Below are 16,866 nucleotides of genomic sequence, written 5' to 3' on the forward strand. Positions count from 1 at the left end.
TTGTATTGAATCTAGATTTTCTCATACTGTTGACACTCAACATTATATTGATTACACTTAGATTGCTAAGTAGACTTTGTGGCTATTCCTTTGTGTTTCATTTTTTTTTTTATGTTTTGTGTTTTATGTTCTTTCTGTCCCTGCTCCCTCCATTCACTCAATAAACACTTATTTTGTACTTATTACATACAAGACACTAAAAAAGCACCTGAACTTAAGTTGGAGTGCTTCCTTTGGATTTCTTCAGTTGGCCCTCTATAGTCAAGAGATCTACTTACAACCACATCAAGTGTTTCTAGTGTGTGTTTACTGGACAGTACAGACTTTTACAGTTTGATGACTATTTTCATAGTATTTGCATTGTATTATGTATTACAAGTAGTCTAGAGAATTTAAAGTATATGGGAGAATGTACACAGGTTATACTATGAAATAGTTCACCACTTTACATAAGGAACTTTGAGGAATCTGTAGATTTTGGTATCCACAAAGGTCCTGGAATCCATCCACCGTGCATCCTGGAGGAATGACTGTATGTGATGGTTTGGATGTAAAATGTCCCCCCAAAATCTCATTTGTTCAGAGGTGAAGTTTTAAAAGGTGATCTTATGCTATACTCATCAGTGGATCGATCCATTGATGAGTTCATAGCTAAACATTCTGTTAGTTTAGAAGGTATAGCCTGGGTTAGAAATATGTCACTAGGGATGTGACTTTAGATGATATCTCTCCCTCCCTGGCTCCTCCCTTCTCTCTCTTCTTTCTGGCCACCACACCCTTCCGTTATGTTGTTCTCCCTTGGAGCCAACCAACTGTGGGCTGAATCTTCTGAAAGCCATGAGCTAGAATAAACCTCTTCTCTTTTAAGTTTTGGATGTCAGGAATTTTATTTCAGTAGCAGGAAAATGACTACTATGCTGTACTAGGAAATTACATCAATGTGACTGATGCTTCAGGAGATGGCTACCCTGGGTCCTGTGATGGTGTTCTCAGATATTCCTTTGGCAGAAACTTGAAGTTTCAAGAAGCCCTCCAGGAAGACCAGGTGGTGTCACAACTGTAACCTGAAGCACAGTAAGGGAAAACTCCTCAGTGACAGTGCAGGGGCTTAGAGGTGAGGCAGAAGAGTAGGGTTTGGAAAATAGCTCAGTAACCCAAAGCTCTGTGTGACCGGGGAACGAGAGCTAGAGCTGAGGGAACAGAGCTGAGAATTCTGGGTTATTGTGAGGGGAAAGAGTAGCCTCTCTTTCTAATCATCTGCTACATGACGGTTAGAGTGGAGTGGAGCAGTAGCAGGAAGGCAGGATCCACTGCACAGTTGTGCAGAATCTGCACCACAAGCTGAGAGTGCTGGCGGAACTGAGGTGCCAGCAGGGAGATAGGGAAAACTAAATTGTCTTGAAATATGGAAGCAAAAGAACTTGAAAATGCATTAAATTGTTTCAAAGCTGAAGAGAGTTAGAAGAGGTAGCAAGAGAAAAGAAGCAATAAAGTGAAACAGCCAGGATTTTGACTGTGCAACTGAATTAGAAAAACAAAGCATAAAAATGTTGTAGAAATTATTTTCAAGATATTCATCTCCAGATATGTTAGGAATATATGCATGACCATGACTATAAATACACATTTACTTTATTATTCACCATAAGACATTTTTATGGCTTCTTGAAATTATATATGTAATTGAAAGTTTGCATAATATTTCATTTTTAAGAGTATCATTTGCCAGAGCCCTTTGACATTATTATTCTGATCATCAAAATAATTTTCTTATGAAGAAGCATTCTTGCCAACACACCTAACCACATACTTGAAACATCAGCTGTTATTAGGCTAATATTTCATCTTCCTTAAAGAATGCCTTACATTAAAGGCTTTGCATGCTAGAGATTGGAAAAGATATTCACTTTCTTTTTTGGTAAGTAAAAGCTACGTACAAGGCTAATATTTTAAAATAAAAGAAATACTGATGGTTTCAAGTAAAGAACACAAATGCAAAATGGGCACTTATCTTAAAGATACTCAAAGTCAGATTTATTTTCAATAAATTCCATAATTTTGCTTCTTTATTTATTAATTTTAACTAAATGCCCCATTTCTATTTGAAATCCTTTAATCATCTGATGCAGATAACCACATAGGCAATATTGATGGTCTGTTTGCATAAATGACATGGAGAGTGTTATCCAATGTCAAGCTCATTCAATCTGAAAGAAAAAAAAGCAAAGAAAAGAATTACTCTTGGTAATTAGATGAAGAAATGTTGCACTAACAAAGGGCTTCAAAAGAATGTTGGCATTAGTCAAAGTAAAGGTATGAATGGTGACTAGCCAAGAGAGAAACTTAATAGGGTTCTGATTTTAAGAGTTTAATATTTTCATTTATAATAGATAAATAACAGTGATTACAATTTTTTCCTGGAAAAATAACAAGATATTTTAAGGGAAGTGTAACAAGGGAACATCTTAATCAACTTTGCAATATACATACATGTAGGTATGTATGTATTAGGATTGGTGCTCTATGTACAGAGAGAAAAATATACATCACAAAGAAAAACTTACATTAACGTCAAAATCTCTAGAGTAAGGCATGGTGGTAATAAGATTTTTTTTTATTCACTAAGTTTACTGGTACATTTTAAGTATACAATATGATGACATTCATCATTGGGAATTTATACCTTTACATGATATATCTTGGTTGGTAATAAGATTTTAAAAACATATGCTTGTTAAATATTTTTCATTACCATATGCAGAAATACAGATACATCCACTAGTATATGCTTATTATAGGAGCACACTGTAATATGTAAAAAAAATTAGACCTGGCTTCAGGTCTTAAGGACCTAACAGTCTAATATATAAAAAAGAATGAAATAGAAAGTTACTAAAAGACTTAAAGAAACTGCCGGAAAAGAAAAGGTCAGTTGAGGCTTAAAAAAGAAAAGCCAGAAAGCTTTATAAATGATTACTGTTTCAGTGGGGGATGGTATAATATGGACAATTTTAACATGTAGAGCAAGAGAGCTGGATATTGAAGTTTTAAAAAATATATAGAAAGAGATAAATACATAGATCTGTGGGGCTGGGGATTTAGCTCAGTGGTTCCTGTGCTTGCCTTGCAAGCGTGAGGTCCCGAGTTCGATCCCCACTACCAAAAAAAAGAAAAGAAAAAAGATTTGTGCATACATACAATCATACTTCGACCCAGGAACTTTCCTGATAATATCTAAACTTCAGGGCAACCCTCTGAGGCAGACAGGTCTTATCACATATCAGCTATGAGGAAGCAAGTTTAGAAAGATTCTGATGTCCCCAGGCTGATCACTGCCACACATGAGTGGCTGGACTCCAAAGCCCAAGCTGTCTGGCTGTTTCTACTTCATGCTTCTTAAAGATCTGGAGGCACAAACTTGTAGGGAAAAATAAAGGAAAAAACAAAGAATTACTTTGGTTGGAAGGCAAGGTGCTAAAATGATTAAAGTGAAAGGAAGGTTTATCTTTGTTTATTGACCCAATGAAGGTAGAGTGTAAGGGTGTGATAGTCATAGATGACATATATAATAAACTTCCTGCCCATTGTGCTGAGAACTTTGTGCATTATCTGATTTAATCTAACAACTATGTATTGTCTCATTTTTAGGTGAGAAAACAGAGGCACAGAGAAAAGGAATAAGCCATAGAGCTAGCAGATGGCAGTGGTAGGATTCAATTAACTGTTATTAGACCCCAGACAAAAGCCTAGACTTTTAATCACTAGATTACAGTGCATTAGAAAGCACTTATATGATACACATTGTGTCTGTGCATATGGAAATATATAGATAGATATGTGTGTATATACACAAGGAGTAATCAAAATATCCAGTGAATGTTTATTTTATTTTTTGAGACAGGGTCTATGTAGTTAAGACTGGCCTTGAATTCACTATGTAGCCTAGGCTGGGCTTGAATTTGCAAAAATTCTCCTGCCTCAGCTTCCCAAGTACTGGGATTAGAGGTATATGCTACCACACAGTTAATGTTTAAATTTTTTCAAACACACTTATCCCATCATTTTTGCCACTTTCTGAAGCAGTTCTGGAAGACTTCATTTGTGTCATTTGTACTCTTGTGGCTGCTTTGGTGTCCTGAATGGATTCAAAATATTTACCTTTTATGGGCATTTTGACTTCAAGGAAGAGCCAGAAGATGCACAGTGCCAAATCTGGTGAATAAGGTGGATAAAGACATGCAGTAATGGTTTTATGAGCCTGGCTTTCTGTTGGATGTTACTCAGTAGCAGCATTCACCATATTTTTAATCACACCTCATAAAGGCACTCATGAAAGAGGAGTTCCAGAACTTCAGGATAAGTATGGGTAAAGGGAGGAGTATTTTGAGAGAAATTAGTGGCAATATGTCTTTTACTATAATAAATTTTTTTAAATCTTTTTCAAAAAATCTATAGATACTACTATTCGGGGGTGAGATATAGTCCCTATGCTTAAATATCCCAGCCTTTTCAAATTTATAACAATTTAGTAAATTAATAACATGGAATTTATGCCCATTGCTTTATTTCTAAAGCTATTTGCTGTTGTTGTTTTCAGGTTCTTCCTTTGCTAAGAGTGCATAGAGGAAATAGTTTTAAATCATTAGGTTAAAATGATTCAATTTGCAAAAATCTGCTAGTCTGATAAACATCAGTTAATTAATAAGCATTGTTAGTTGATGAATATAAGTCATATTACAACGTCAGTTTCACAGGAAGACTCCCTGGGAAACTGATGAAGTATTATCTTTAGTGTTTTTCAATTTCATTGATACTTCCCAAGACTCTTCTTAGAATTTTCTGTTCATTCACTTGTATTTTTTTCCTTAAAGAATATTCTTTCTAAATTTTATAACTTTTAGGACCCCAAAGTACCAAATTTACCCCTGGCCAATCTTAATTTAAAGACAACTCAATGGTTTGGAATTACTTATGAATCCATACACACACAAAAGATCTCTTTTTCCTATCTCTGTTGATGCTCACTTCCCCTTGGTATTCCCCTTGGTATTTTTATCATATCACTAAGTGCTCCTATAAAACCATGAATTACAGTAGGAATTAAACCTCAAATCAATATCATCTCTACTTGTGAAGAGGACTGCAAAGGGTCTGGAAGCAATGAAGTGGCCAGAAATAGAATGAAAACCACCACTAACACAGCACCTGCCACTCCATATCATCCCTAAGTGATCTTACAGAAATTTTCTTCTCAGACACTTGAAATACTCTACTAATTTAAACTTTAACGATAGGCTAATGAGGCAGAATATAGATATTACTTCCATTTTCCTGGTATGGATGCTGAACATTTAAAACATTTTTTAATTCATTAAGTTTATGGGTACATTTAAGGTATACAATAGGATAACATTCATCATTGGGGATTTGTACCCTTACATGATATATATTGGTTCTTATTTTTTTCCCCATTCTCCTGCCCTCCCTTCAACCCCTCCACCTCTCCCTATTTACAAAGACTTTGTTTCCATTTTTTCCTTTTCTCATATTTATTCTATTCCCTTCCCCTATCCCTCACACTTCCTCTTCCCCTTTGGGCCTTATCTTCCTATTTCACATTATCTATTCTACATTTTGATCCTCATTTACACTTTCAGTTTCTCACACCAGAGAAACTATTCAGTATTTACACATGTGTGTCCTACTTATTCCACTTACCAGTATGCATTCCTTTAGCTATAAATGTCTCTAGTTTCTCATTTTTTATGGCTGAGTAGTACTCCATTTTATATTTTTAAAAAACACATCTTCTTTATCTAGTCACCAGTTGATGGGCAATTGGGCTGATTCCAAGTTTTAGCTATTACAAACTGTGCTGCTATGAACATGGGTGCACATATATCTTTTGATTCCTTTGGGAAGATACCCAGTGGGGGAATACCTGAGTCAAATAGGACCTCTAATCCTATTTTTTCTTAGATATTTCCATACTGATTTCCACAGTGTTTGCACCAATCTACACTCCCACAAACAGTAGAGAAGGGTTCCTTTCTCTCCACAACCCTGCCAGCATTTGTTATTGGTTGATTTCTTGATAGCAGCCATTCTTTCTGGGGTGAGGTGGAATCTCAGCATTGTTTTCATTTGCATCTCTCAAATGACCAGTGATGTTGAACATTTATTTATATGTTTATTTGCTGTTTCTACTTCTTTGTCTGACAAATTTTTGTTCATTTCAGACGCCCATTTTTGGATTGAGTCTTTAAATTTGGAGGTTCTGATTTTTTAAAGTTCTTTATATATTCTAGATAGTAGACCTTTGTCTGAGGAACAGCTGTTAAAATTTTTTTCCCACATTGTAGGTTGTCTCTTCACACTGTTGGTGGTTTCTCTTGCTGTGCAGAAGCTTTTTAATAAGATGAGATCCAAGTTGTTGATTCTTTGTGTTAGTTCACGTGTGACTAAAGTTTTGTTCATGAAATCTTTTCCTATGCCAGTGTCTTTCAGAGTTCTACCTAACCTCTCTTCTAGCCAGTTTAGTGTTTCTGTTTTAATATTTAGATCATTGATCTATTTTGATTTTAGTTTAGTGCATGGTGAGAGATATAGGTCTAGTTTTAATCTTTGGCAAATTGAAACCCAGTTTTTTCAACGCTCTTTAAAGAAGCTATCCTTCTTCCAGCGAGGGTGTTTGGCTTCTTTGTCAAAGATGAGGTGGCTGAGGGCCAGGGATTTAGCTCAATGGTTCCACCGCCTGCCTCACAAGTGGAAGGTCCCAAGTTCGATCCCTGGAACCAAAAAAAAAAAGATGAGGTGGCTGAGTATGTCTGGAGTTGTTTCTGCATTTTGTAATCTATTCCACTGATCTTCAGGTCTATTTTTTTGCCAGTACCATGCTGTTTTTATCACAGTAGTTTTGTAGTATAGTTTCAAGTTGGGGGTTGTGATACCCTCTGCCATGTCTCTGTTGCCTAGAATTGCTTTTGCTATTCTAGGTCTCTGCTTGTTCCAAATGAATTTTTGGATTGTTTCTCAAGCTCTGTGAAGTATGCTATTGGAATTTCAATTGGGATTGCATTGAATCTATATGTGTGTTTTGGAAGTATGGCCATTTTCACTATATTGGTTCTTCCTACCCAGGAACAAGGAATGTCTTTCCATTTTCTGATATCCTCTTTGATCTCTTTTTTCAGAGTGCTATAGTTTTCAGAGAAGAGGTCTTTGATTTCTTTTGTTGGGTTGATTCCCAGGTATTTCATTTATTGGATGGTATTATAGAAAGAGTTGTGTCTCCAGTTCCTCTCTCAGTGAGTCTGTTGTTCGTGTACAGGAAATCTATTGATTTTTGTGTGTTAACCTTGTATTCAGCTACTCTACTGCATTTGGTTATTAAGTCTAGAAGACTTTTGGTGAAGTTCTTCGGGTCTTCTATATAGAGTATTATGTCATCTGAAAATAATGACAATTTAACTTCTTCATTTCCTATATTGATTCCTTTTATTTCTTTCTCTATTCTAATTACTGTGGCTAATGTTTCCAGAACTATATTGAACAGAAGTGATGATAGTGGACATCCTTGTCTTGTTCCTGATTTTAGCATGAAGGATTTCAGTTTTTGACAATTTAGTATGATGTGGCTGTTGGTTTTTCATAGATGGCTTTTATCAAGTTGAGATAAAGACCGTCTATTCCAATGTTTTTAGGTTTTTTATCATAAATGTATGTTGGATTTTGTCTAACACTTTTTCTGCATCTATTGACATGACTGTATGGTTTTTGTCCTTGGTTCTGTTAACATAGTGTATTACATTTATCAACCTGCGTATGTTGAACCATCCTTGCATCACTGGAATGAATCCCACTTGGTCAGGGTGTATCATCTTCTTGATGATCTTCTGCATTTTCTTTGCCAGTGTCTTATTGAGGAATTTGCATCTATGATCATTAGGGAGATTGGCCTATAATTTTCTTTCTTGATTGGGTCTTTCTCTGCTTTGGGGATCAAAGATAATGCTTGCTTTCAAGGAATAAACTTGGGAGTATTGCTTCCATTTCAAATTCACAGAAGAGTTTAAACAGTACTGGCAATAGTTCTTCTCTAAATGTCTCATAGAATTCAGCGATGGAGCCATCAAGACTCAGGCTTTTCTTCATTGGTAAGTCTCTAATTACATTTTCAATTTTGTTAATTGATTCAGAATTTTTTAGAATTTTTAGGTCTTCTTCATTCAACTTTGGTAATTCATACGTATCTAGAAATCTGTCCATTTCTTCTGTGTTTTCCATTTTATTGGTGTATAGGTTCTCAAAATAGGTATTGATGATCCTCTGGATTTGTTCTGGTTCTGTTGTAATTTCACGCTTTTCATTCCTAATTGCATGGATTTGAGTCTTTTCTTTATTTTTTTTATAAGGTTGGCTAAGGGATTGTCAGTTTTGTTTATTCTTTCCAAGAACCACCTCTGCTTCATTGATTTTTTTGTATCATTCTTTTAGTCTCCATTGCATTGATTTCTGCTCTGATCTTTACAATTTCCTCCCTTGTATGAGCTTTGGGTCTTTCCTGCTCTTCTTTTTCTAGAAGCTTGAGGTTCAGCATCAGGTTGTTTAATTGGGCTTGCTCGGTTTTCCTAATATCAGTATTCAGTGCTATGAATTTCCCTCGTAAGACTGCTTTCATTGTGTCCCATGGATTGTAATATGTTGTATTGGCATGTCATTCAACTGTAGAAACTGTCTGATTTCTTCTTTAATTTCTTCTGAGACTCATTGGTCTTTCAGAAGTGTATTGTTCAGTTTTCTTGTGTTTATGAAATTCTTATGGTTTCTTTTGCAATTGATTTCCAATTTCATCACACTGTGGTCTGATGATATACAGGGGATAACTTTGATTCCTTTGCACTTACTTAAACATGTTCTATAAGCAAGTATGTGGTCTATTTTGGAGAATGACCTGTGTGCAGCTGAAAAGAATGTGTATTCTGATTTTGTGGGGGTGGAACACTCTGTAAACATCTGTTAAATTCATTTGTTGAAGAGTTTGATTGAGTTCTAGTATTTTGTTGTTTAGTTTTTGTCTAGTTGATCTATTTGTTACAGTGGAGCATTGAGGTCCCCCATTACAATTATATTAGTGCTTATTTGATTTTTCATGTCCATTAATATTTGCTTTATATAGTTGGGTACACTAGTATTTGTTGCATATATATTTATGATTATCACCTCTTCCTCTTGGACTGTTCCCTTTACCAGGATGTAGTGTCCTTCTTTGTCTCTTTTAATTAGTCTTGGCTTGAAATCCATTTTATCTGCAAATAGGCTAGCTATTCATGCTTTTTTGGGGGGTTCCTGTCACATGGGGTATTGTTTTCCACCCTTTAGCTTTCAGTCTATGAGTTTCTTTTTGAATTAAATGTGTTTCTTGTGGGCCAGGGATTTAACTCAGTGGTTCTGCCACCTGCCTCACAAGCGCAAGGTCCCATTTGATCCCCAGTACCAAAAAAAAAATGTGTTTCTTGTATCTAGCATATTACTGGATCTTGTTCCTTGATCCATTCTGCCAGTCTATTTCTTTTGATTGGTGATTTGAGACTATTAACATTGATGGTTATAACTGATATATATTGACTTATCCTTGTCATGACCTTTTTCTGTTGTTGGATTCTCCCTCTTTGCGTGTAATTTCTTTTCTTGCTTGATGGATTCATTCTGCTAGGGTTCATGAGGTTATGACCCTCATTGTCTTTTCTTAGGATATTGTTTAAAATTTTCTGGAATGCTGCTTTTGTATTCATGAAGTTCCTCAGGTGTTCTTTGTTGTGAAAATATCTTATTTCTTCATCAATTTTGAAATACAGTTTTGCAGGCTGCATCAATCTGAGTCAGAAGATGTTTTCTTTTAGGGCTTGAAATACTTCATACCAGGCTCTTCTTGACTTGAGGGTTTGTGTTGAGAAGTCCTCTGTGACTCTGATGAGCTTACCTTTGTATGTGATTTACTTCTTTTCTCTAACTGCTTATAGTATTTTGTTCTTCTGTTGATTTTCTTGAATCTTGACTATTATATGCCTAAGTGTACATTTTTTTATCACAGCTAGTTGGAGTCCTATATGCCTCACTTATCTGTATGTCTAATTCTTTTCTCCTGCAGAACCACAGAGCTAAATCCCTGGCCCTTGCCCCTTACTATTTTTAAGAAATCTTTCTTTTCCTATTCACTTATCATGATCCTGCCTTCTATATCTTAAATTCTGTCCTCACATTGGCTCATTCTGCTGCATAAACCTTTCATGGAATTTTTAATCTACTGGATATCTGTTTGAATCTGTTTTATGGATTCCATTTGTTTCCTATGCTGGGATTCCATCATGTTCCTGAGCTCCTCTAATTTTTAGTCTGTGTCTGCTCTAGAGTTATTGATCATGTCTTTCCCTATGGACACCATCTCTGTTGTTATCTCAGAAATTTTTTTTTTTGGTACCAGGGATTGAACTCAGGTCCTTGTGCTTGCAAGGCAGGCAGCAGAACCACTGAGCTAAATCCCCAGCCCTGAGAAATTATTTCCAATTTTATTTTTTCAAGATCCTCTTTCATTTCCAGTTCAGGAGATCCAGGTGGTTGAGTTTCAGATTGTTCCATCTCATTTCCCTGTGGAGTTGCCTTTGGTGATCTGGAAGTCTGGTTTTGAGTCTTGATTAGGGGTCATTTCAACCGGCTGCAGTGTGCTATGCCTTTATTGAGGTGATTCTTTACCTTCCCAGTGGGCTTCAGTTCTCAACAAGTCTCGAAGAGGCCTTCTCTCTACTGCTCACAACTGGGCCAATTCCTGCATTCATAATGATGGCCTCCAGGATCCCTGCACTGCACAGTTGTCCAAGTGGGCTTCTGGGCTTGAGCCTGTGGGTACTCATCGATGATATCTGGGTGGGCCTTTGGCTGAGGCCTGTGCCCTCATGCAGCTGATGTCTGGGCAGGCTTCTGGCTGGGATCTGCATACACTTACTGATGGTATCTGGGCAGCCTCTGGCTGGGCCTTGCACACCTCTTAAAACATTGTTTTACTTGCTTCTTTGATTAATTTTGGTAATAGCTACAGTGGAAAAAAACGCGGCTAGTTGAAAAAAACATATATCTACAGTTTTTGCTTTCCAGGGAAAATAATCTTTCAAAACTATAATACTTGAGAAATCTTTACTTTTTAGTAGGATGACATCTGAAGCACTCATAGCAGATTCAGTGCGCAGCAGATGACAACTTCAAAGTTACCAATCGAGCTTATTACATTTTAAATATAACTTTGTTATTCTTCTCTTTTAAGACTTTCATCACTTCACAGATTTTTTAATTTGACTACTAGGCAATAATGAATGGAGTAGCTGTATTTTTGTTCCAAATTATTCAATGATTGAAAAAATATTTTTGAGAACTTATGATATAATGTTTGTTGATCTAGGTGCTGGGGAACAGCAGTAAATTAGAAAGAAAGTCTCTACGTTGATAAAGGAAGAGAGACCCAAATACTGCTTTTGTCAAAGTAGGAGAACATAAGTATTAGCAAAATATACACTATTTTCACTTGCACTTGTAGCTTGTAAAACCTGTCAGTTATTTCTCTGAGATATTGGATTTTCCAACGCTAGCCTACAGTTGCCATTGATTGCTGGTAGAATTTATAGAAATCTCCCTTGTGAGGCCATATCTATGTCTCAGAGCTGTCTTATAAAAATAATCAATACAATTTAACCAGTAATAATTTTTGATTGTCAGTTGGAACATCTGAATCTTTGACCTCACAAATAGTTATACAATAGGCCCCTATCCCTGTGGAAAAGTGTTTGTTCCTTTGTGGCTCAGAGGCTGTGTGTGTGCATGTTGGGCTTGATGTTCTGGAAGTCATTTTCTCTAGCACTGGGGTTATTTAATTCCAATGACTGGTTTGAATTTCTTTTAAAACTGTAAGTATATAGGATTACATTTAATTGTTGGTTTATGTACAGGAGCATTGCTGCACTGAGCTGCAAGGAGCCCCTTATAAGTACTCCTTTGTCCTCAGTAAATATTCATTCAGTTGCAGGCTGGAGGAAGTCCCATGAGTCTGAATCGTGACATCTAGACAAAGATTTGTAGATGTGGCTGATATTATCTATTAAGCTGTTCCTGTCTGCAGATTCTTATAAAATAGCTTGAAAATTGTAGTGCAAATCACAAAAACCAATGTCTAAAGCTTGGATGCTTCAACCAGATGGCTGGAATTTAGCATTTATGAGCATGTTCTTGCTGGCGACATACGGGTAAGACCAAAAGACGGGTGTTCCAAGTGCTCCCTGTGTCAGTGTTCCAGTGGTGGTGGCAGTGACACACACTGAAGCATTACTATAAATTACATCAGGGGAAATCACAGGAGTGTGGGTCATGTTCTGGCTCAAATCCCCCTCCAAAGGTGATAGCTGGATAAAGGAATGGTTTTCTTAAGTATATACCATGCTCTCTCAGAAGTTTCTGAGAAGATGCTACTTGAAGTACTAGAGACAGACTTTTTTTCCAGGATCCTCGTACCTCCATCTTCTGGGAGCCAATGACTTGAAAAATACTGTGCTTTTCAGTGTTCTCAGCCTTCACTCTCTGCATTATTTGGAAGATCGTAGTCTTCATATTATATTCATTCAAGACCTGAAAATTTGACAAGTCACATTTTCATATCCGTAATCTACTCCTCATAAAGACCATATGGATTATACTAAATCTAAGGAAATCTGTGAACACCCCATGCGAGGTAATCCTGGGTTGGCAACCCTTCTAATATTATTTCCCAACTTTGCTGAATGTCACAACTATGAGTATTAGGAATAATAGAGATGATGTCATTAAACTAAAAAATAAGACAGTGTCCCCCTAGCATAATTTTTCACCACCTAAGGGTATGTCAAGAGTGGTGAGGGACACCACTGGTCAACAAATATGGCCACTGTATATACTCCCATTGCAACAACTTTTGGGATCTCTCTACTGTCTGAGACAGATGGTCTGTGACCTGCCGTGACTTCATTCAGAGCCATGGCCACAGAAGCTGGGCCTGTGTCCAGTCACTAAATGGAGTCCTGCAGATTCTGTCATGTTCTGCTCCCTGCCACCTTCCCCAATCTCATGACTTTCTACTCCCCAATCCTCCCAATTATCTAAATCCCATGTCCTTGTAGCCATTTTTAACTCCTTCCATTTCCTTAATCACTTTTAGATTTTTGCATCCACAGTGTATGGTACCAAGAATAAATACCCTCCTACCTTATCTTGTTCTTCAACCTCTATTAAATACTTACTTAGTATTAGTTCCTTTTTCCTTTATCCAAATAATACATTACTTTTAGAAACTTAGAAACTTTTCTATGCCTAGCAGGATGTGACCAGTCTGATAACCTATGAGGAATTCTTTTCCCAAACCCATTTGAATTCTTCCCCGCTTCCTCAACACCAAGGATAAGAATGTGTTAGGAAGTATTCCAATCTCCATCCTCCTCATGGACCTCTTGTTTGGACCCTTGGCTTTACAGGTTACCCTCTGAAGGACCAGTGCTCTTCATCTGAGAGAAGCAATTGTTTTCCTCTAAATGGCTTATGACTTACATGGAAGAACTGTGCTTTGCATCAAGAACACACCATCACCAAATAGCCATATTCTGCTACCACTTCCTTCCTTCTACAAAACCACACACCTACCAGGTCACAGTACAGGTTTTGGAGTACCCAGCACCAGTATAATGACACAGTATATTATATCATTTGGTAGATGAATGAGGATTCTTACTCCCTCAGCTCTACAATGAGGCTCAAAAATAGAAGTAAAATGTGCCAAAGAGCACAGAATTAATGAGATAGGTTTGGAATTTGGAACTCAATAATGCTAAGTTCTTTCCTTTTATGCACCACTCTATTCTCCTTTTGTACTGTTTACTGTTTTCTCTAACACTAGGAGTCTATAGGCTTCACCTTTAACAACTCACTATGTATAATTTAAATAGTTATGGCTTTAGCTGTTTTCTTTCACAGAAGTATCTATCTTTCTCTCTCTGAAAACTAGCTGTAGCTAGCTGTCAGCACTTGGAACTCTGAGATGATAAGATGAAATTGTATTTTAAAATTCACAAACAATTTTTGCACTATTTATCCAGACCAGTGACATATGTATTTGCATCTGTTATAGGGCAGTTCTCAGAACTCCTATCAGAATTCTTCCCAAAGTGCCCAGACCCAGATGCCTACTCAGTTCCTAAAACTGGGTATATGGGAGAGAGATACCCTACCTCCACCCCGTTATAATCCACGCTGTCAGTTTTCACAGGTACAGATTTTGTTAGCATTGCGCTTGCCCAGAGGCTATAGTAACCATTTTGCATAGTGAGAAAATGCAGTTTTCCATATGCTTTTCACTGTGTGCGTGCGTGCTTGCGTGCATGCATGCAAGTCAAGACTGACACAGTGGCTGAACCTGCATGCCATCTGACCCCAGGATCTCCCTAAGGGAGCTCAACCAGATCTTAGCAATTCAGCCTTTCTAGTGCCCTCTACTGTTCCGGACTAAAATGACAAAAAAAAAAAAAAAAAAAAAAAAAAAAAAAGTCCACAGTGCTGAATTCGGACATTTGCTTAATAACTTACCAAAAAAAATGCTCTTGGACTGAAACCAGGTTTTCCAAGTTTTGGTTCATAATAAGTAGTTTTTACACATTTAAAAACAGGGGTATGTAATAAAATGCTGAGCGACTTCTGCAGATTGCTACAGCTGGCACTCCTCTAATAGAAAGCATACGCCATTAAGCTAACATATTGTTCTTTGACTGAAGAACAGAACAAAGCTGTTAAAAGCTGGTAGGCTCCTTTTCCAATAGCAATGGCATTAATATCTTTCAGGTCATTCCTAGCCATAGCTAAGTAGAGGTTTATGAGGGATGGCCTTCCTGGAGGGTCACCCCAGGTTACGTAGCCCAAAGAGTTGCTGTTGATGGTTGGCAACAATGGATTTGCTAAGAATTCCTGCTGGCTCGAGATGATTATCTTTTTTTCTTTTCTTTCCTTTTGCTGGTGTATCTCTTATTTTGACTGGCTGAATTGGATTAGACCATGAGGCCAAGATTCAAAGGCGGTGCCAAGTTGTTGCCAGAGATCTGCACCAACAGATTGCTGAAAACTTCTTAGTCTGACATTTTAACAGCCTGCAATAGGATGGAAATCTTCTCTTTCACTGGAAAAGCTTAGGAAGGAAAACATGAGCTTGAGTGAAATCAGCCCCAGTTCCAAATCTGCCGTCCTCTGGCACTAGAGTGCTGAGGGCTGCCGCAGTGTTTAGAGATTAAATCCTGACGGTGCCACCCACGTGGTAGACAGGGCTGCATAAAAAATGTGGACTCAGGCCACTGTAAAGAAGGAGACCCTGAAAATTCATCCTCCAGAGCAGGGAAACTGTGACGTGCTCAACATCAGGTGCCAATGGCTTCAGCAGTAGCAGAACTCAGCCTCCCATGAGGTTTCTGCTGGGTGGCTGGGGAATTCTTTGGGTCATCACCATTGTATGGAATAACTTCAGGAAAAGGAAATCCAGGACCACCTCAGGCTTGGTCTCTCTTTAGGGTAGAAATTGGCTTCAGGATTGCAGTTGATACTGTTGATAAGAGACAGGAGGTGCCATTAAATTGTAGTTATTTATTACAATGCTGAAAGTATTCAAGCATCCCTGCTCTTCAAAATCAAATCAGCCCTCTCTAGCCTCGCCTGGAAGTCTTTTGTTAGATCATTACTGGCCCCTGCTTTCTTCCAGTTTCACCTGCGACTACCAGTTTGGTTAAGCGCTCTGCTTTGACCCACCACAGTTTTGCTCCTGTCCTTGGTGGCTACTTGTGTGACCCTAAGAGGGCTTTGCACCCGCAGGCTACTCTGCCTGGAGGATCTCTGTCTTTTGCCAGCCAACTTTTTCCTGTCTCATGGCTTTATGGATATGCCCTCTGATGGCTCCAGGCAGGGGTGGGTATCCACCTTTGAAAGAGACCACAGCCTTTTATTTTATTTTATTTTATTTTGTTGTTGTTAAATTCTTTTATTGGTACATTGTAGGTATACAACACAATTACATTTCTCATTGGGAATTGTACCTTTACATAATGCATCTTGGTTCTTATTTTTTCCCCATTCCTAGCCCTCCCTTCACCCCCTCCACCCTTCCCTATTTACAAAGGCTTGATTTCCATTTTTTCCATTTCTCAGCATTTTTCCTTTCCCTTCTTTCCTTTCCCCTGACCCTCCCACTACCCCTACCCCTTTGGACCTTTTCTTCCTACTTTGCATTATTGATTATTCATTCTAATCATTGGCACATTTTAGGTATACAATATAATGACATTCATCATTGGAAATTTGCACCTTTACATAGTCTCTCTTGGTTCTTATTTTTCACCCTTGCCCAGCCCTCCCTTCAACCCTTCCATTCCTCCCTATTTACAAAAATTTTGTTCCTATTTTTCCATTTTCTCATATTAATCCCATTCCCTTCTATCCTTTCCCCTAGCCCTCCCACTTCCTTCCCCTTTGCCCCTTTTCTTCCTATTTCACATTACCTATTATACATTTAGTCCTTATTTACACTTTCAGTTTCTCACTCCAGAGAAACTATTCGGTATTTATACATGTGTGTCCTATTTATTTCACTTAAGAGTATCACCTCAATGTGCATCCACTTAGCTATAAACGTCTCAAATTTCTCATTTTTGATGGCTGAGTAGTACTCCATTTTGTTAAAAAAAAAAAAAAACACACATTTTCTTTATCCAGTCTCCAGTTGATGGGCATTTAGGCTGTTTCCAAGTTTTAGCTATCACAAAC

At 37.6% G+C, this 16,866-nt stretch overlaps 1 protein-coding gene across 1 annotated transcript in view; it reads left to right on the plus strand.

Moving 5' to 3' along the window:
* Pde7b (phosphodiesterase 7B) overlaps positions 1–16,866 on the plus strand; it is a 344,306-nt gene that overhangs the window by 80,116 nt on the left and 247,324 nt on the right. The window lies entirely within an intron of this gene.

This window comes from Heterocephalus glaber, unplaced genomic scaffold (assembly GCF_053883595.1).
Source record: "Heterocephalus glaber isolate CG9 unplaced genomic scaffold, H.glaber_assembly_v1.0 deba00001550, whole genome shotgun sequence".
Classification (NCBI taxonomy): domain Eukaryota; kingdom Metazoa; phylum Chordata; class Mammalia; order Rodentia; family Bathyergidae; genus Heterocephalus; species Heterocephalus glaber.